Source organism: Calidris pugnax, unplaced genomic scaffold (genome assembly GCF_001431845.1).
Source record: "Calidris pugnax isolate Ruff unplaced genomic scaffold, ASM143184v1 scaffold178, whole genome shotgun sequence".
NCBI classification, from domain to species: Eukaryota; Metazoa; Chordata; class Aves; order Charadriiformes; family Scolopacidae; genus Calidris; species Calidris pugnax.
In genome coordinates this window covers 4013637-4036652 of record NW_015090986.1, presented here as the reverse complement: position 1 = coordinate 4036652, position 23016 = coordinate 4013637, and the positions used below count along the sequence as shown (strand labels likewise).

Below are 23016 nucleotides of genomic sequence, written 5' to 3'. Positions count from 1 at the left end.
TAAAAAATCTGTGGCCCATTCCTTAAGGCATGAACATTAACTGAGGTGAATTATATCATTACAGGTATAAATTCAACAAACTTAGTCCAAAATGTGAACTTGAAACAGCTTTAGAACATGGCCTTATAATCAAAAAGCTGTTCATAATCCGGGCTGCTGACTTACTGCACAGAGCAGTGAATTAGAGTCTAAGTATCATTATTGATACTTAGATATCAATAAGGTATCAAATAGCATTATGAGCAATATCAGGGTGTAGTGAAGATATGTGGTGGGAAAATTAGAAGGGCAAAAGCCCAAGCAGAACTTAACTTGGCTACCACAGTTAATGACAACAAAAATATTTTTTTCAGTATATCAATAAAAAAAGGAAGGCCAGGGAAAATGTAGGCCCACTGATGAGTGAGGTGGGTGTCTTGGTGGGGAAGACACAGAGAAGCCTTCTTTACTTCAATCTTCTCTGCCAAAGCTGCCCTTCATGAATCCCAGACCTTGGAGACAAGGGGGAAGGTCTGGAGAGAGGAAGACTTTTGCTTTGGTAGGGAGGACTGGGTTACAGACCACTTGGCCAAACTAGACATCCATTAGCCCATGGGCCCTGAAGGAATGCACCCACGAGTGCCGAGGGAACTGGCAGATGTTATTGATGAGCCACTCTCTGTCATTTTGGAGAGGTCTTGGAGAACAGCAGAAGTGCCTGAGGACTGGAGGAAGGCAAATATCACACTAGTCTACAAAAAGGGCAAGAATGAGGACCCAGGGAACTGCAAGCCAATTAGTCTCACCTCTGACCCTGGGAAGCTAATGGAGGGACTCATTCTGGATGTCATCTCCAAACATATTGAAGATCAAGAAGTTATTGGAAGTGGTCAACACGGATTTACCAAGGGTAAATCATGCTTGACCAATCTGATAGCCTTCTATGACGTTATAAATGCATGGATGGATGAGGGAAGAGCAGCAGATGTCATCTACCTTGACTTCAGCAAGGCTTTTGACACTGTCTGCCATAACATCCTCATTAGAAAGTTAAGGAAATGGGGACAGTGAGGTCCATTGGGTCCTGGCTGTGTGACAGAACTCAGAGGGTTGTAATTAATGGAGTAGGGTCAAGTTGGAGGCCTGTAACCAGCGGTGTTCCCCAGGCGTCAATACTCAGCCCAGTCCTGTTCAACATATTCATCAATGACATGGATGAGGGGACAGAGTGTATCTTCAGCAAGTTCGCTGATGATACCAAACTGTGAGGGCTGGCTGATGCTCCAGAGGGCTGTGCCACCATCCAGCGTGACCTGGACAGGCTGGAGAGCTGGGCAGGGAAGAACCTAATGAGGTTCAACAAGGACAAAGGTAGGGTCCTGCACATGGGGAGGAAGAACCCCAGGCACCAATATAGGTTAGGGGTGGACCTGCTGGAAGGCAGTTCTGAGGAGAAGGATCTGGGAGTGGATAGCACACTTTCCATGAGCCAGCAATGTGCACTTGTTGCCAAGAGGGCCAATGGAATCCTGGGCTGCACAGGGAAGTGTGTGGCCAGTAGGTCGAGGGAGGTTATTCTCCCCCTCTACTCTGCACTGGTGAGGCCACAACTGGAATACCGTGTCCAGTTCTGGGCTCCCCAGTTCAAGAAAGACAGGGAACTACTGGAGAGACAGGGCAACTAAGATGATTAAGGGATTGGAGCATCTCCCTTACAAGGACAGGCTCATAGAGCTGGGGCTCTTTAGCCTCAACAAGAGAAGACTGAGGGGAGACCTTATTTACATTTACAAGTATCTAAAGGGTGGGTTGAAGGATGATGAAGCCAGACTCTTTTCAGTGGTTTCCAGGGATAGGACAAGGGGCAACGGGCACAAGCTGGAACACAGGAAGTTCCACTCAAATATAAGAAAAAAACTTCTTTATAGTGAGGGTGACAGAGCCCTGGAACAGGCTGCCCAGGGAGGTTGTGGAGTCCCCTTCTCTGGAGATTTTCAAGACCCACCTTGATGCAGTCCTGAGTGATGTGCTGTAGGCAATCCTGTTTTAGCAGGGGAGTTGGAATAGATGGTCTCTAGAGGCCCCTTCCAACTCTGACAATTCCCTGATTCCGTGATCATCAAACCTGTATGAACTTCTAATTTTTACAAAGTTACAGATTTGTTATTCATAGTAAAAATTATTGTGCCTGCAGGTGAAATTTAAACATCAATTCTTTACCATACAGACAACTCTTATTTATACAAGTGTCATGTGTACCTTTATGCATGTTAAGAATAGTCTCTTTTGTTCATATAAGGACAAGACTGTGGCCTTTCTGAATATCTTACCCTGGTTGGCAGGAGAAGTTCCCTTGCTCTCTCAGTGGGCTGCCATCCACTGACAGCAGCTTGATTTGAGACTCTTACAGCATTTTTTTCTTGCATAAAAAATGGTGTGGGGAAGGAATCAAAAGCATATTGGACTTTACAGTGCCCAAGGGAAGACTGTTTTTCCCTCTTCCAAGAGATACAGCTCACTGTCTTGTACAGAAGCTTCCCAAAAATCATCTAAATTGCCTCCTGAAGCAGTGCTGCACTGTGCTGTCCCTAGCTCAGGGCTATGACTAAATGCAGTAATCTAGCTTTTACAGCTGCCATATGACAGACAGAGAGGCAAGATGCCTTAATTAACTATGTTTACTTATGTACAAGACATGAAAACAAAAATTGATTGAAAATCATTTGAAAACAACAAGACTTCTTCCTACCTGCTGTTTGTCGGCTAAGAGAGGTTTTCAGTGGAATTTGAGATTTCTTTTTCTTTTAAGTAAGTGATTGATAATCTCAGTAGTTCTCACTTACTGTAAGCAAATCATCAGATTAGTAATGTGTTTAATATGAGTTATTAAATTCCCATTAGACTAAATTACCACCCTTACAGATACAAAAAGCTACTCCAAAATAATTTGTGTCTTTCAATAACTATGTATTTCACCTATTTCTAAAAACATCGGTAATTTTAAGGTTGGCATTGCAGCAGTTTACTTGGTATTTATGGTAAAACCGAGACTCTTAATTCAGACTACATACCCTATTCTCTTGGGTGAATCATTGTTTCAGAAGAAAATAATAAAATAAAATGCCCTTTTAAGAGTCGTCCCCATACAGGAATAAGATGCAATTCATTTTGAGGTTTTTTTGGCTGAGGTCAAATATAAAACAACCTTTACACTTCACCCATATCTGTCTAGACCTTACTGGGCTAACTGACAGTCTAGCATCCTCCACAAACATTTTCCTAATGACATCCCCATTATTTCTCAATTTCAGCTTGCCTAGAAATAAAACACTGTTTCCAGGCATTTTTATAAGCCTTTTTCCAAATTATTAACACTGTGAAGAAAATACAGGCCTTTTTTTTTTTTTCTTTTTGCTGCATATTCTAAATCTCAGATGAGTGAGCTGAAAATCTTATTGTAGTAAATATTTTCATTTCTTAAACTTGAACAGATTTGCCTCCCTTTTACTGAGTTATGAAGCTACTTCCCTTGAAGTCACTCCCTTAGTCTCTATGCTCTGCTTACCAGTGTATTAATCCTCAGCACATAGTTTGTTCCATTTTCATGTTTCTAAATGTATGTGTATGTCATAATTAATATGTTATGCAGGTTGCACTTGCTGACTCAAGAAACATTAACTTAAATGTTTTTCTGAATCAGGATCTTTTTGTAGCTTAGGTAGTAAAGGACACATATCTTCAAGGTAATATTTCTCTTATGATTTTGTAAATGACAAGTCAGTCTGCCACCTTGCCATTTGCGCTTCTCTTTCTGCACTCAGAATACATACTTTTGCTGCTTCTTATATGATTTTTAATGGACATGCAACACTGCCTTTATATCTTGGTGTAATCAAGAAACCCTTAGTTGTCAAATGGATTTTATTTCTGGATCCAGTCTAAGGCATTTCAAAATAAAAATAGTCTTAGACACAACCACCATACTCTTTATGAACTTACTCCTATTTCCTATCTTTCTTTTCCCACATTTGGTCTTTGCTATTTGCCTGTTTTCTGCAATAGGCAGAAAGGGTCCATCTTTTGTTTACTTCTCTGTGCGTGGCAGACTGATGGGAAGGCATAGTTCCTTACAGCAATGATCCTTTAATGACATCAATGGTCTTTCCAGGACACATTATTTCAATGATAAGATCAACCTCTGTTCATTATGTGTTTCCCTTCCCTTTCTCTAATGAACTGCTACTGTTTCTAAAACTTTTAAGTTTCCAGATACCTGACATCAGTTTACATACAGTATAAAAACTACGATACATGGCATTCCATATTGAAAAATGGGGTGCTATTGAACTCTAGCACTTTTTAATCACTGTATAATCTGTTTTGCTACCGTGTGTGAATAAGATAAATTGAGGGTTGAACTTCTTCCAGTCTGCAAAACCATAACAATTTATCTCTCGCAGAGATGCAAGCACTACAAATGAAAGATGAGCAGATATACAAATCTCGATTCTCCACATGTACTACATACCTATGGCCACCTGGAACAATTTGCATCCCCATGGAGAACAGAGTAGGAAGGTCTCTGTCAAGAGATGCCTCCTGTATTCTGAGTGTGACCATTCCACAAAACACTTAACACAGTACTTCATGAAATGGCAACAATGCAGAAGCAGACCATGAACCTGGAGATGTGTGTTGTGTCAGGAAATGCTACTTTCAGTATATTTTTTCTGACCCAGCCACAGGGAGCAAAGGACACCCATATGTACCCTATAAATTAAAATCTGAAGTACCAGTTAACATATTTATTATTAATAATAATTTTCTCTTTAGCACTGGTGACCACAATCAAAAATTAACAAACATATTTAAATGTATGATTATATTAATTTACAGTTAAACTTATTTAAAACTTGAACAAAACAAGATTTAAACACTCAGGTGAATCTATTTCTTAAAATCCTATGTTCAATTTTGTCATGGAGTATGTATCTTTCACGTTACAACAACCTCTGTGAAATTGGTGATGGGCCTGGTTTTCTCCTTATCCTCTAAGTATGATTATTATAAGCAGCTACCAGAAAATACAGCAGACTGGGGAAGAATTAGGTTGGGAATTGCAAAGACATTAAAACAAAGATTGAGAGACATTATAGAGAAGATGTGTAGGTCAGCATTAAATCAGCTGGAGCACTGGCAAACTGGGTACTCAATGAGAGGCACCAAAATTCTTTTGGATTGCATAAGAGGACTATACATACCCAGAGACACTGTTTTTCATTTTTGTGTTTGAGTATCTGAAATTTACCAACAGAAACCATAGTGTTACAATATTTAAATTCTCTCCCAGATTTAATTCCTAAGCTATTTGAACATCTTATCTGCTGAGGTTCTTGATTGTGCTTTCCGTGCTTCAACATGGCAGCATGTTGAAAATTGCGTTAGATCTTTATCTTCTTGTTTAGTTACCTAAAAACCTTTTGTAAACATTACCTCAGGAACAGCACAATTATTAGGCTGTGGCTGTCTGCTAATGCTACTCCCACGTGGTGTGACAGAGAGGATATCTTAACACCAATCCTAGGAATTCCTACAGGAATGCTAAAACCCTTGAGTCAGGTTATTAAACACATGTACAATAACTGGCTCCCATTTTGGTAAAACTTTGGTCATTTTCTTTGTCACCCAGCAGTCAGGACCTCACAGCCTTGGAAAATCATATTGTCAATCATATTGTATCTTAAAAGACTGAATACTGTCATTGAACATGTATAATCAGATTTTATGTGCATCTGGGCTATGCCATACAGCCTGGCTGAGGGAAGTTTGCATTCTGTCACTTTCTATTGATAATGAGATAAATACAACAGGGCAAATCCACTAGATATCCATGCTCAAGCATTAGGCTAAAGAAAAAATAAATCCCTGCAGCATTAAATTTCCAGATTTTTTCTATTGATAATACAATCTCAACCAGAAAGCTTATAAGCAAATATTGCTGTTTTCAGTTACATGGTTGTTGGACATCTTCCGGAAAAAATAACATCCTTAGTTTGTAAAAGTATTGTTTTATTTTAACTATTGAAGTTTCAACTTCAGTTAAAGAAATCTGAACAGTTGTCATAGCTTGATATCTTCATATTTTAGCATAATTCAGTCTAGAAGAAATTCAAAAGGTCTCTAATCCAGCCTCTTGCCCAGAGAAGAGCCAGTTCTGGACTCAAACCAGGCTCCGCAAGGCTTCACCCAGTTGGGGCATGAAAACCCCTAAAGCCACTGACTGCCCAATCTCTTTGGACCCCTGCCCTCGTGCTTGCTTGTCCTCGTGGGCAAAAGGCTTCTCCTTATCTCCATCCTGAAGCTCTCATATTCCAGCTTGTATCACTGCCCCTCACGCTCTTGCCACACACCCTGTGAAGAGTCCGGCTACACCTCCTCCATCCCCTTCCACTGATATTGTTGGATGTCCCCAAAGCCGTTCCTTTTCCTAGCTGAACCAGTTCAAACACTGCTGCCTCTCCTTGCAGGGCAAGGACATCAGCCCCCTCTTAGTGGTTTCTGCTGATTTCATTTCACTTTAACCATGTCTATGCCCAGAACTGAACACCATATCCAGATGTGATACAGCAAGTTCTGAATAAAGGGTGATCCCTTGAAGCACCACCTTGGCTGCTGCTGTTCCTTCTGGCTGTGGGAGAGCTGGCTTCTGCTTAGATTACTGCCCAGTCCCATCTACACAGAACTACTCCCTGGCCTCACAAGCCCCAGACTGCCACTGGTGCACGGCTCTGGTTTTAGGGGTTGGCCTCTGTTTTAGATGAATTTCACAGGGTCACTTGCGGCCCCTTCCTACTATCTGTCCAGGTACCCAGAAGGTAGCATGGCCCTCAAGCATATCAACTGCTTCCCCTTCGGTGTTGTCAACAAGATTAATGAGCATGCTCTCCATCCCCTCCTCCAGGTCCCTGATACATATATTGAATAGGACAAGTTCCAGGATAGACCGTTCACTACAGCACTTGTTGCCAGGCTCCAGGCAGTGTGCAACTCAATTAACCATGGCCCAGCCATTCAACTGGTTGTTTACTGGTTGTCTTCACATCCAGACTGTGATTTCCTAGCTTGGATACAAGAACATTGTTACAATAGTGGTAAATGGCATCTGTGTCCACAGACATGGTAATTTAATCACAAGGGCAGTCAAGTGAAAAGAAAGAAAAATCCGCATTGACTGTTTCCAATCACCTTCTCCTTCCTGAGTCCAGAAATAAGCACCCAGAGAACTCACTCCATGGTGCTCCTTGGCACCAAAGTGAACCCAATCCCAGTCTATAGTTTCTGCATGTGTTCCTTCTGAACTTCATAGAAAATGCATGTGTATTTACCTTCTTGAAGTAGCTAGAGATCTCCCCGAGTCTCCTCAACTTTTCTAAGATGGCAGAGAATAGTCTTGCCAAAGGTACAACCTCTGTTGCTGCTCAACAAAATGAACAGAATTGTTGAATCGTCTCAAGTAATCCCCAACTCAGCCTCATCCACTGCTAATCATTCTCCTCCTTGAACACTTCTAATTAAGCATAGAGGCTTAGGAGACCTCACTGGTCACGACTGAGCAAAAGAAGGAAAGGACAGAGTACCTCAGTCTCTTCTGTGTCTCCTGTCACTACATTACCTGTCCCTTCCGACATTTCTTTGTTCAGTCCTTTACAGTTAACGTAGGAGCTCTTTTTGTTCTTGATGCTCCCGTGTCATTTCTGAACCCAGTCTGACTTTGGTTTTCCTAGCACCAATCCTGCATGCCGGTGTAGTATTTCTGAACTCCTCCTTTCAAGCCTGTCCATGCTTCCAGCTCCTGTATACTGTCTTTTTGCATTGGAGTTTTGTCATGAGTTCCCTTCTCAGACAGGTTATCTTCTAGTACGTCTGCTTGTCTCTCTGGGTACCATCATGGACTCTTCTCACATTTGGAGATGCTGTCCTTAAAGGTCTGCCAGCTTCCCTGCGCAACATTTCAGTGCTGTCTGCCATGGATGCCCATCCACCAAAGCTCTGAATAAACCAAAATCTGCCAATCTGAAACCCTACTCTCTTTTCTCGCTCTACTCAAGATCTTTGGCTCTCTGATAACATGATCACTACAGCCAAGATACTGTTGATTGTCACATCTCCAGCCTGTTTCCCCCTATGAGGGAATAACAGATCTAGTTGCTCATAACCCTTAGTTGATGCATCCAGTGACTGCTCACAAGGTTATGCCCATTACCCTCCAGAAATCTTGGCTTCTTCTGTCCTGCTATTTGCCCTCTGAGCATAGGCCCCATGAGAACAAGAGTTTGTGACACAATCGTTTCAAGAAGGCTTTGTCCACTTGCCACTTTGATGAGTGGTCTGTAGCACACTGTTGTGACACAGTGTCACGGTCACTGACTTATCTATCCTCCAGCTCTCTGGCCCATAGATGAGTTGTATATATCTGAGCTGTCCCTTCACATCATGGGTAGTTTCCCCCTGTCTTCTCTGCATGTTATTCCTGAAGAGCTTGTACCCACCTATTGCTCAATCTGGCTCTGCAAGCTGCAACCAAAGTTGCTGCCATTTCAATCTTGTCATAATTTTCTGTCTGCACATGCAACTCTAATACCTCCTACTTTGTTTTCTAGACTGGGAATATTTGTGAATGTGTACTAGAGGCAGATGTCCCATTGCCCTGTTTCATCATTCCTGAGGTATCCCTCGTTCCCACCATCCTACACTCTTCACCATCAAACCCATCTGGTCTTTTTTCATTTGACTTTTTCATAAAGTCCCTCCCCTGTCTTATCAGTTTAAATCTCTCATCACCACATTGACCAGTCTTTTGGTAAAGGTGCTCTTGTGCCATTTAAGTAGATGGATCCCATCTCCCCTCTGCAGTCTTTGATCCTTATAATGGGTCCCATGGTGATATCCTGGGACACATCTCCACAGCAGTCCCTTCGTCACACTCAGTGGCACAAACCCAACTCTGTTTGTGACACCAGACTTTGCCAATGTGTAGGTCCTTCCCTGGCACCAACCAAAAGCCATTGGGTTCCTTCCTTGGCAGGAACTAAACCTCAAAAAACTTTTTTTTGGGGGAACAGCAGACAGGAGTTTTCAGAAATGAGTGCTAGAGAAAAAGCCTTCTGTGGTGACCCTTCCCAGGCAGCCGCAAGCAGCCCAAGGTCCCCAGAGGAGTTCCTACGATACATCAGAAGTAGATCCCGGAGGCTGCTGCACTAGCACCTCTCTGGTTGCTGATCTCTTTGGGTGCTGCTTGTAAGTAATGCTGAGCCACTGTTAATGCTACCACGTTGCTACTAGGCACTGGGTCTTGAAGTACATAGCAGCTGAAAAGAAAACCAGGGCATCCAGAGTATCTGCTACTGCTATGTGAAAAATTTTACAAGACTTCCTTATGAAAATGAAAAAAATATATATAATTCCATTGTGTGCACCTTAGTTGAGTCAGTCGCACATTGCTATACAGTCATGTGGAACAGAAACATTTGATTTTCTTCCTATTTAAATAGCAGAAACCAAAATGGCATCTCATCTCTTCCTGTTCATGCAGGGCAGCTCTTGAAGAACAACACACAGAATGAAGGAGCTGGAATTTTTTTTTCTGGTCCATTTTCTTCCTGAAAGTAGACATGCGGGCAAAGGGAAGAACAGCTCTTTGTCCCGAGTCGCACCTGAACTTGTTAAGAGAGCTGTAGATGAATGAACTTTTATTTAAGACAAGTGCAGTAGAACTTGGAAAGGGAGAACTTGGATAGAGAGCTACAAAGCTCCCGAAGAGCAACCACGGGACTAATCAGAGCACTAGGAGAATCCAAGTTGGAAAATATTTGTTTTGTTCTGTGTTTAAATACAGAACCCAAGGCCAGGACTAACGCATATAAAGTGATTTTGAGTTAGGTAAAAAAAGCCTTCTTTTCCCTAATTTTTCTCCTCCTTCCTTGGTGCACACTTGATGCAATTGTACACAGCACAAACACATTGTGAAGTTAGCAAGGCCTGAAAATATTCAGGACACTGAAAAGGAAGTGTCCAACTTCCATTCTGAATGCACCTTTTCACTGTAATAGAGGAAAAAAGTACTTCAACTTCTCTCTCCTGTGCTTGCTACCATTCCTTGTCTGCTCTGTCATCCTGGATGATCCTTATCTAATGAAGGTCTTGATCCAGATCTGTCTGTTTGTTCAGTGTTTTTTTTCACCCTGAAATCTAACTGAGTACAGTTCAGTGTAGAGAGGCTATCTTCCAGTGAGAACATACAGCTCTGCTATATTACAGGTGGTTATACTCTATATGTATATTTGAAAAATATGCCCAAAGGCAGAATTTAAAAATTTCTGACATGAGGGTAGGAAGCCTCAATGTTTTATGAATGGAGTGATAATTCAATGCCTTTATAGTCCTGAAATTACAATAATTTGAAAAACACTTTAGTGCTGGTGTGTTCTGGAATAATTTCAGTAATGACTTCCCTATTCAATTAACCTCTTTTAAAGTACTGTATTAGTGATTGTGGGTCATCTCAATGGGGATGAAATTGTCACACACAGTGCAGAATGAAAACGTGAAGTCACAGTGGTACAAGTTGCAAATTCAATCATAAAATCACCATTAAAAGTACTTCAAAGAAAGTCTCCATCAGCATAATTATGAATTTTGTTTCAAGTGAAACTTGCAGACTAAAAATGATGGACATAAGGTAGGGACTGGTGATGTTTCAGTGTTTTGTGGAATTTAAATAAAACATCAACTAGCTGATTCTACAGTTGCTCTGCTAACTGTTTCACACAAATGTGCACAACTGTTGCTCATAACAACCAGATACTGGCTAGAATTTTTTGAAATTCAGCATCTGCCCCTGTATAACACTTTTCATTGGCACAGTCCTCTCTTGAAAAGTTATACATTAACTTTGAAAAATAATTAGCAGTAGTCATACTTACATACAGTCTTTTTAAAAATTCAATCCCACATTTCTGTAATTGTGGTTAAATATTATTAAAAATCACTAACATTCTAAATAGTTCTTGAATTTATCACTCTCTGAAAAGCTCTTTTGATTTAGGAAAGGACTTTTCATGTTTCTGTGGACTGTCCTTTTAGCACTCTAGAGTCAGTGTCATTGAACAAAAACTCATCAGATGTAAAAATGGACACAAATCTGATTATAAAAAGGTTGTTATTTCTTATTTTAGATAACTTTCTTAGTCAGGCTCCATGAGGAGAAGTAGATGTTGTATAAGTACTTAAATATATGACTTTTTTGCTGTGGGATTGTTATTATTCACCCTAATATTACCACTTCTGCCAGGACAAATTTTGTGTTACCAGCAAGTCACTTCTTTGGAATTCTGGTCAGTTCAGCTGTCTAGTTTCAGCAAGAAAAAAAAAAAAAAAAAAGGCTTTGTGTTTCATTATTTCTTGCTATAGGAATGAATAATATTTTTAAAAAAAGAGAAGTGTCCTCAGACTCATTGTGATACAGATTCATGAGCTGCTAGCTTCTAATTCTAATCCTTGTCACCCAATGTGATTTTCTGTGTAGATTATGGTCTACTCTTGGCTCAAGCAAAATGGAAACCAACGGATTTCCACCCCAGTGCCAGACAGACAGGGCATGGAGTGGGAATCCTCTACGGAAGTGCTCTGTGCTGAGCTCCTTGGAGGAAGATAGCACTGCTGATACAGTACCCGTACTACTACACCACTGATAAAGGCAGATGATTTCTTCTTTGGAAAACTCTTATGTAAAGCCTATCTACAGGGATTAAGAATTTGGTCTTTTGTAAAATTTCTTCTTTGGGATTTCCAGCTTTCCACTGAAAGCATGTTGTTATTTCTGACTAGTGTGTTGGGAGAAAGAGAATCGTTTTGTCTCTCAGTTACTGATTTATAGACACTTTCAGAAGAAAAAATCCAACCCCCCTCCCTTTGCATTTGTTATCTTTGTTTGTCTGTTCCTAGTTATCTTAAAATATGACAAGAAACAGGGGTATCAGGGCATAATGAGTCCTGAAGGAAGGTCATTGAAATACTGTCAAGATATTAACATTTCAGAAACCTTTAAACTAGTAATCAGACTCCAGTTCCAAGCTTTCCTACTTAATAAAAGAGAGGTTCGAATGCTAATCGGTCGGTAATATTGGTAATGAAAACTGGACACCCAATTAATACTTTATTGTCTGTCCTTTATTCTTGTTCTTCCCTGCCTCCTATCAGACTCTGTACATGAACTACTACACCAACCCTGCTTAGAGAACCACAGAACATACCTGGGATATATATTTTCCTTTTAATTCTTGACTTCATATGACATCATTATCATTTTCATATGTTGCTTTCCATTTTGGGTGTTATTTTGGGGGCGTATCTCATCTGATCTTGATGAAAATGTTGTATGTGAGTGTTATCTATTACTGGAAAAAAATGACATTTAATAGACTATTTGGTTTTTAATTTACAGTAATTTGAAGTAAGACAAAGGCAAAGCAGTACTTGTGACTATAAATTATTATTTATTTACATCTCACTAAAGTTTTCTCCATGGCATGCTATGGCTGGGTCATATGCCTTTAAGTATGCAAGAGAAACACATGAATTGAAAATTCTGTTGACAGGTAAATGTGAATCATCTGTTTTCATTCAAAGGAAAATAATCAAGCTCTTTTCAAATAATATAAAATGTAAAATGATTGCCTTTTGGGGAGGAGGCAGGCTTATCAGCATCTCTTCTATAGAAAATGATTTCCATTTTGTAGCTGGAAGAACATATGCTACAGCTTATCTTGTCACTTGACTGCAGTTTCTGATATTTATTAACAGTTGATTTCCTGTAGATGCTGTTCTTTCCTGTTTCTCTTCTCCCATTCCACAAATAAATTATTTTCCTGAAAACTACATCTGCCCTTCTTTTTCACTTACATTTCCTTAAAGAAAATTATTTTATTACTGGTTTTCAGGAAGCATTTGTAATGAGTGGTACAGCCCTGGATCCATATACGATTTATAACAATCTGTATTCGAGGTTCCACTTCCTTTCCCAAACAACATTCCCTTGGTCATTTCTATCAAACCTCACAAGACATAGATTTTGTAGTTATTGCAGTAAAAATCAGAAATGATAAATTACATACTCAAGAGAAAATTTAGTATTCATTAGAGATTCACAGGGAACAGAGGCAGACCTGGCTGTAAGATATATAAATGTATATAGAAGTCTACTATCAAGAAGTCTACTACAAAACTAAAAGACAGCTGCACATTAACTTGATGTCCTAGAAACACAAATAACCTACATCTACGACTGGAAAAAGCAAAACTTCTGTGAGCTACTGCTCCACAGTTAGGCTTTTAAAGATTATAAAAATCATCTTTCCCTTTTCTTGCTTTAGACATATCTGCTTGCAATTTTCACAGTCTCATGTCTTTCACAACTCTGCTTTAGCCTTTGATGTATGTTGGGTTTGCATTGTTCTTTTTTTCTGTGACTCATCTTACAAGAATTGGAAAGTGTGGTTCATAATGTACCCCCATTTTTAATTAGAATAATAAGACATATTAGAAAAGGTGTCTTCTTTGATCACAAAATGATAAAATATAGCAAAGCTTTGGCCACTACTTAAAATGTTATTGTCCACCCAGAAAAGACAAGAGCTGTATTATAAAATATTTTGTTCTTGAAGGTAACACTAGTTCTCAGATCATTTGCTGCCATGAGAATTGATTATATGGAATATTCTTGTTTTCCTGTTCTATTGTATTACTTGCCTCTTCAAGCTGATATTCTAAAGTTCCTGCTAGGGAGTTGCTTTAGACTGTTCTTGTCAAAATCCTGCTGGTACTAGTTTATCTGTGAAACAAGTCTGAAAAAAAGTGGACGACTCGCAAAGAAATATATTTGTTCAGTTCTTGTAAGGTTATAAAAAGCCACTACTCACTCATAAATTATACCTATATTGTCACAAAATGGTGTAACGACAGGTAGAAAAAATACTACATGGCTTCTATTTATGTGGAAACAAACAGGCATGAGAAATCTTTTGCTGGGAAGAATAAGGAAAAAAAATAATTATCCTGACATTGTTATTTGGAAAACTAAAACCAAAGCTTGGACATTCCTGAACTATCTTGAGACCTGGAATAGAAATATTCCAGTTGAGCTAAGATGGAAGAGCCCTGTGACAGTAAATATTCACAGAGGAGGAGAGAGATGCTGAGAAGACTGTTCTTCCTTCAGTGTCAGTAACACAGGGCTGATGCAGGCAGAAGGAGAGACTCAGGTTTCCAACCTTTTAGTCCTACTCATTGCAAGCTTTGCACACACAGATTCACTTGCATGAATAAGTCTTCAGTCCTGGTCCCTGTAGAAGGCTCCTACTGAAACCCTGATTTCCCTGTAAAGAAACACACATCCAGCTGTACTTTACAGATGGTTAACAAATAATTTGTACTAGATTCTCTGGCCTGTCTGAGCAGTGACAGGTGCAGAACTAGAGGGAAGGAAGCAGGTAAATGATGTAGCAGGTTGAATGGATGTAGTAAGTAAGAAGTTTTGATCATATTAGCATGGGAATTTTTGTTAATGCAAGGCTAAGGAAGCGATGAAGTCATATGTTTGTTTATAATCAGTTCAAATGTTTAAGTTTAATAAAGCAAAAATGCAATATTTCACAGTGCATCATACTAACTTCTCATTAGTTATAATAGTAACCAAGCTGAAATAAACCGTGTGATGAATCATACCAATTAAACATATAATAATTCAGCTCTTCGGTCTTATGAACCTGTAAAAATTCACAGTTCTCTAATTAAGATTTTTGGTCTTAAGTTATGCATCATAAATATTTAGTAGTTTATAAACGTTTTCTTAAATAAGTAATTTACTTAACCTATCACTGCAACAGACTATACATTGCCTTATTATAATTTGACTTTCTAAAATAGCTATTGCAAGAACTTTCAAAACAAATTAGAAATTGTGTGCATCTTTTTGCCCTGAGATATTTTAAGAAGGATGTATACAAAGAATAAAGTCGTCTGTACAAGTCTAACTCAAGCTGCTGTTGCAATTTTCTAAAAATGTGATGGTTTCTAAAGTAATTACGTTTAGTACTATCAACTTCCTTGTATTTTCATGTTTGTAAAATGTTTTTTGTCTTTAGTGTATTTATCATCAGTTAGTAAATATTGGCATGCTTAGAAAACCAAGGAATATGATCCAATTTTGTTGTCTATTAAAACAAACTAGAGTGCTAGCTAAACAAAAGCTTTATAATGCCTTAATAAAATGGTGTAAAAGTGCAGTACAAACCATGCAAACCTGGTGTAAAAAACCACCACCTGTTCTAGACATAAGTTCTTATTGGAGGTTCTCAAATACCTAATTTTGCTTACAAGTATATCATATATTTTACATTTAATCTCTCAAGAAGTGATTGGTGGTTTAGGGATTAAAAAAAAATCCTGTCTTAACAGAAAACTTCACAAGAAGGAACAAGAGAGTAACAGTCTTGTACCATGGAAATACTAGAGAAGAGGTAGTCAAAGGAAATGGTCTTCAGTTGCACTAGCTGCAAAAAGAATGGGGAAAAGAAATTGTCAAGACAGAATATCTGAATACACAGGGTAAAAAGACTAACATGACAATTTTTTATACGTCACAAAAAAAGTCTTATATTTTATAAGCATTTTGTCTGTGAAGCAGAGCAGTTACTACAAAATAATTTTAACATATTGCAACTAAGACATAACATAAAGAATTTATCATTAAAAATGTTTTTGCTTGTTATAAGTGACAAAAAAGTGTCAAATTAAGCTTTCTCAGCTTTTAATTCAGTCTTCATCATCTGTTTCCCAAGAAAATAATACATATTGTGGTTCAGATTTTTAATAACTCAAAACTTTAACATTTCATGGACTTTTTCTCACTAGATGCATGCAACTACTTAATTACTGTACATGGTATGAAGAACAAATGAACTTTTTCTTTTGGACGGTTATACACTGGAAAAATATCTATGCTCTGTAGCATTTCAGTTTTCTCAAACCACAACTTCTGTGTTGACTTTTGGCAGAAAATTAAGAACTACAATATTCTATCCCAAAAAATGCTCTTCTCCCTTGTTTCAACCCATTGCTCACATGTGGCCTGAGCCATTTATTGGCATGGGACTCTCTGGTAATGAGCATTTCCATGAAATTATCTTCCCTTCTCTCTGGTTTTAAGGATTTATTTTGCATTTTGTAAGATCATCAAAAATACTTTTGTGCAAAGATTTCCTTTAAATAACTGTAGCAACTGGATGCATCGGTCTTCTTCAGTATAACTAAAAAGCCAGTCAGAGTTTAAAAAAGCCCTAGGAGATGAAGATTTAATCCCCCTTTGCTAAGAACTGTGTTAAACCCATTTCTTGGCAAAGTGTTTGAGCTATTTCCGTTTTACGTAGAGCTGGCCATTATCAGCTGATTCATAAGGGAAAAGTGAGACAAAAGATGTGCACACAAAGACATTGTAAGCACATTAACTAAGGAACAAGTTTCTTGCTCTCAACATATGTCTCTAGTGTATGCCTTTGTCCAGGGAAGAGGTGGTATTTTAAATCTAACTTTGTTGTCACTGTCTTTTATTAGCTGACTTGTATATCCTCCATCCCACCCAATCAGTCTGAATTTGTTGAATGCCAAAATTTTATTCTTTTAAATGCTCTTCTCTCTTCATATAGGGAATAAAAGTACTTGGACTTATTTTCTTCTTTCCGATGTAGAGATATATATTTCCTTACTGCAGATAAGAAATTAAAATTAGAGATTAAACAGAGTTGAACAGACTCCTCACAGATTTAGGCAACCTGAAAGCAGTGAGAACTTGAGAGTTAAAGAGTTAAAACTTTTCAGAGAAGCAGCAGATGCTTATAAATCTCAAGGTTGATTGAATTTAGTTACTGATTTTATGATATTTATTATACCTGGCCAGTAGTCTCAACTACATCCTTTATTTTTGTGCTTTTCGAACAACAACACTGATAATGAGTGAAATAAAGCAAGAAAAGAAATCACCACGTAGATTAAAGGTATTTGCAAGTGTTCTAAATTCTGTTAACCAACAGTAACTGAATTATATAATGCTTTATTTGCTTCTTTGCACCCTGACCTGAATAATAAATTGTCATATTGTCCTGGCCAAACACTGTCCCTCCCTTTTCCATAAACAAGGTGCTTCCCAGGCTGATGTACCTGCATGGCACAATTTATGCTAATAAACCTCCTTTGGGCTCTATGGGTGTAAACTTTGTTTATTTCCTTAGTTTGTCTATCAAGCTGCAGGTACATATTAGGTGGAGTTCAGTTTCCTCACATAGGTACCTAATGCCATTTCCAATGGACTAAAATATGTGAACATTCATAGGACATAATGACTACAGGAGATCGTTGTTCTTCTGAGTGTCAGCTGGAGGGTAGGTAAGACAGTCAAACAGACATCTACATTTAGGCAAATGACTCCTGCCCATCTGTTTTTCTGCCATATAGAAACCCTGATTATCTTTGTGGCCTAATATGACCTGAGGGACGTCCAGCACTGGTTGCTGTAGTGCTTTAGGTATCCTGTGCTTGTAGCTCCCTTCTTCTAGCGTATGAGACAGTGAATACAGCCAGATACAAAGATAAGATAAAGTCTTCCTCCATCACTTCCTCAGAATCAGGAAAAAAATGCCCCTATATAATGTTCTAGCACTGTGGAGGAAGGCGGAAAAACAGAGGTATAGCCCAACAAGGCAGCAAAACCTTTATTCTGATCCTAGCCTGTAAGATTGATGTTACAGATGGTATGCAGTAATGTTGATTTCATTAAAAATAGTGTTGGCATTTTGACTACTGCTGGTTACTAAACCTTCATACTAACTGTTTAACAATGATGGTGATTTAAATCTAAAATTGGATAATTTGCATGCACAGAATCAGAATTTAGTTGCTATTTATGTCCAAGGTAGCTGGCTTCATGGTTGAGTTCTTCAATATCTCTGAATTTATGTAAATGAAGAACTGCAAGGTCATAAATGCTTAGTATTTTTGGACAATAATATCACAATTCATTTCCTTTTTTTTGCATTTATTTATTACATAGAATCATAAAATGTTTGGGTTGGAAGGTATTTGATGTAAATGAAGAACTGCAAGGTCATAAATGCTTAGTATTTTTGGACAATAATATCACAATTCATTTCCTTTTTTTTGCATTTATTTATTACATAGAATCATAAAATGTTTGGGTTGGAAGGGATTTGAAAGATCATCCAGTTCCACCCCACCTGCCATAGGCAGGGACACCTTCCACTCCTACCGTAGTTTTTGTGGGTTTGAGGGATTTCCCTTGAATAAGAACTTTTCGTGGCTTTTCTTTGAAATTAAATCTCAACAAAGCAATGTTACTGGTTTGTGGAGTACACAGGAAAAGATATCTGTTCCCATTAAGTTTATTAGGCCTGGATTAAGAACAACAGTAAAAAAAAAAGACAAAAAATATAACTATTACTTACTCCACCTATGACTTGTTTTTAATTAAGGAAAAAATTATATATATCTATATTATATATATCTATATATCTATATATCAAAGCAAATAAGAATAGATTTATAAATTACCAGAAACAGACAAATGTATCCCTGTTAGGGGAAAGAGAAAGAAATCTTTCCTCAAACCCTTTCTCTTGTAAATTACTAGAAAGATGTGGAGATTAAATGGTGACTATCTCAATAACCATACATTCTTATTAAATCAGAAAGCCGAAGACACCAACATTTCTTTCTCTTTTACGTTAATTTTAAGAATGCTTAATGCTCTTGGAAAATAGGCATTCACAGGACAGACAGGTGTTGTGCAAACTTCTCCAGGCAGCAGTGTCATGACCTGCATTTCCTTTTCCAATTTTCATTTTATTTTAAAACCACAAACCAGATTGTATTAATTCCATAAAGCAGTTTCACACAGTGACTATTATATTTCTCTTCTCCATCTTATGCCCCCATCCTGTACACTCAAAATTTAGCAGATGTAGTATTGTTTTCAGGCTGTACGAGTCTGGATACAAAAGGAACCTTTTTCTTGCTTCAGGAGCTGGAATTAGACTACCATCAACTACATATTAATTATATCTCACATATTCTTTTTTATCAGATAATCATTCAAAAATATATGTTTCAAATCACATACTTAATCATAGCAGTGAAACTGTAGAGCCATTTGTTGTCTTTCACAAGAGATTAAGCTTTGGTCTTCAGCCAAACAGTCTGAACAAACACTAATATTATTTACAACTGGAAGAAGACGAACAATTAATCAATACTATAATTTGGAATTGACCACAGTGCTAACACTCACAGCTATTAGACTTACTGACTGACACCTTTTAGGATTAATGAGGTAGCAAGAGCAGACAAACTAAAGATTCATTTAAAGACTTTTTTGTTCTTGGATGAAGCTGCCCACTCTATTTTGGCATTTTTTAACTTGGATATGTCAGTGTGAAACACTAACGTAAATATTGAGTATTGAAAAGTGCAAATTTTTTTATCCAATGGATGAGGAGCCAACTCCTTCATATATCTGCTTGTAAGTTTGAAGTAAGCTAATTCAACACCAGACTCCATACTGTCTCAGAACAATATATAAAACTGCATCCTAAAGAAAGACGGCTTTTCCTTTTTCCTTGCACGTTCGTTTGGCTTTTTTTCAAAAGTCCAGGTCAGACCTCCTGGTTTCAGGACTTCCTTCCCAAAAACAATACATATGATTTATCACAGGGCTGTTAACACAGAGCTTTTTTTAAAAAAAAATGGAACTGTCTCTCAAGTTAACCTTTGAAACAACAAATATAGTTTTTGCTTAGTTTCTCAGGGGACAACATGCTGCCCCACGGTGGGAAAGTAACGGAAGATTGGCGAGGAGGACTGTAAATATGCTTAAGTGACTCGCATGTGGGGTGCTGGAAAACACATCTATCACACTAATTGTTGCTTAGTTTTGTGTGCTCAACAAGTAGAACATCTGCACTTAGATAACATAGGCCTGGGATGGACTCTGGGGCACCTTATCAAACACGCCTGAGATTCTTGCCCTGCTGTAGAAGAGATCAAAGCACAGCAGAAAACTCTGCCTGAATTGGCTCACACACCCACCAGCAATACTATAACTAGGTAAAGCAAAACCAAGACTGGATCAAAATTTAACTCCCATGTCTCAATCCTGCAAAATTCTATCATTCTATTACCAAGGCTCTTCTATGCATCCATCCTTGGTCCATGGGGATGACAAGGCAAACAATGTGTTTACAAGATACAGCTTCAGGAATAGTTACTAAATAGTTTTCATATTACAGCCCCTTTCATCAGTACATTTTCAGCAGAGCTGCTCAAGGGTATACTCTAAATGTGTGCTACGATAAATCTCTGATTCAATGTTTCTTCAGAGTAAACAAACTGTTGCAATATAATGCGGGTAGATTAGACTTGCAGTGTTTTCTAGAATTATTTGGGACTTTTTGGTTTAAACACTTCTTTATAAAGAAGAAGTAAACAAATATAGTTAAATAATTAAGGGTTCAATCTTATCTTGAGAATTTTTGGAGGTTTAATATTGTCTCCTTGCAGGATAAAAAGGAGGCAGGATCTGTAGTATTTTGCACATGAAAATGGAGTAAAGCCATCTCAGACCTTAGTGTCAGAGTAATCAAGCCCACATAAACTCCAAATGACAAAAAAGTGTCTGTTTTCATCCCACTGGATGGTTATCATGTTTTCTTATTACACAGAAATTGGTTATCTTGTCAGTATCTTTTGTGGTGCTGTGTGTGCAGTTGCTTTTGCAGGTGTTCATGTCCTGGCTCTAAGCTCAGAAGCAGGAGCTGACACCATCTCAGAAGAGGTATACAAAAACTTGGAAAACACTGCCCCAGTTAAAAACAGTTCTTTTCTGGTAAACCAAGACGTAATTTCCAAATACTGATTTTAAGGATAGTACCTGATGAAAACGCTATGCAGTAACAATGGTATCACAGATGTAGTCTGCAAAAAGATTTCTTTCATAATGTAGAAATAGAATTATAGAGTGTCCAGCTTAAGAAAGGGCAAATCAGTGTTTCTAAATACCTGAGTTCCTATGTGAATAAAAACAAACCTTTAAAAAACAATTAGCTATAGGACAACCAATATGATCTTTTTTTAACTTTTATGCAGCCTTCAGGAGTGGAAGAAACACAAAGAATTATCTTGTTGGTCTCCCTGTTAAAGTTATCGTATGGCTTCTATCTGTCCTATGATGCCTAATAACATTTTTTAAAATAGATGTTAGATTTTACATGAAACACTGGACATATAGTAGATTAAACAAACAGTTTGCCTTCCCGTTTCCATTGCTTCCTGTGTATAGTGCCTGATTCACTGGCTTCTGATTTATATAGATTTATATAGAGTAGCGTATGGGTGAAGTATTGTCAGTTTTATTAATAAAAAAAAATCCTAGTTCATTCCCCAGTTCCCTTTAAAATTGTTTATTTTAGAAGCAATGAAAAAAATATTAAGTGTTTTAGGTTTGGGGTTTTTTTCCTTAGTAGCTTTCCACCTCCAGCTGCCGGTCAGCAATGTTTAAGATTATTTTTTTTTTTTTTGCAATGAGCAAGTTTTTTTCTTTTTATTGAAAGCTCAAATTTTATTGCACTTAATAGTTTGTAAAAGCTAGGTCATGAAGAAATAGGTCATACATCTTGGGACCTACAACTCAATTCAATATAGGAGTGACAGCTGCAAAGAAGAAAGTTTACCTTTCATTTTACAAGGCTATGCTCTTGCAATGCTTCTTTGGGTTCTGGATATTCATTTTTAAATTAAGTTTTTATCTTAAACATTTTTTTACATCGATGTAACAGAATTCAAACTCAGTTTTGGTTTGTGAAAACTCAAATCAGGAGGAGGGATGGCGAAAGAATGAAAATGTCCACCCAGTCACAAATTTTAACCAAGACTTCCTAGTTAACCTATATACAGTTAATTTAGATATAGTTTAGATAGACTGATACATATATTGAGCAATCAATTGATCAATCACACAGGCAGTTCTACTCTATGCTCCCTTTGTCTTTCTCTCTTTGCTCTGTCTCTCTTTCTCCCTATATATGAGTGCATATGCATATAAGTATGTATTTACCTATGTATACGCATGAATCACAGTCACATATTAATTACCAGTATCTTACCTATTCTTTCCTACTACCTGTGATAGCTGACCCAAAACAACAGTAGAATATTGAGTATGTATATACAAGAACAACATCAGTACTTCCCCAATACAGATTCATTTATCAATTATTTCACCTGGTGAGCACCAGTACTGCCTTGGGGCTGGTGGGAAAACCCAATCTATGGGACCACCATCCTTCAGGTTGCAGTTGACCCAAATCAGTTGTATGGTTTCTGTTCATACTGACCCATGCTATGCTTCTTCGTTGGTCCCCCATTGTTCTCTTCATATACCAAAACCCAGCCCCGTTCCCAAGGTTGCTCTCCTATGATGGTCAGCAATGGCCCACTGGTGACTTGTTTGTAGTGCACAGCCTCTGATATCATGATGTTCCTGGCCTTCCAAGGTCTCATACCATTCCTGAGCTCCTCTAGGCTGCATTTTTATTGTAGGGTCATAGATAGCTACACAGAATAACTACTTGCTGTTACTGTCTTTTCATTCTTATTCATGTATGTATTTCAGAAACGTTTTAGCAATATATATTAAACACACAGATGCACAGAGCTGAAACTCAGACAAATTTACCCTGTTCCACTTAAGTGTCATGAGAGCATCAGGTCCAAGATTGTTTTGGCATTCTTGTGAGGAAGCTACCAGAGCTAACTTTTCTTAAGCTTCAGTCTTACAGTTTCAGCTTTTTGGCCACTGAAGGGAGCTGCTTTGACTTTGCATAACCTAATGTGTGTTTACAAATTAAAACGGTAGCT

At 38.1% G+C, this 23016-nt stretch overlaps 1 protein-coding gene across 1 annotated transcript in view; it reads left to right on the top strand.

Annotated features, from left to right (window-relative positions):
• PTPRD (protein tyrosine phosphatase, receptor type, D) overlaps positions 1–23016 on the top strand; it is a 1328567-nt gene that overhangs the window by 770404 nt on the left and 535147 nt on the right. The gene's annotated exons all lie outside the window — the stretch shown is intronic.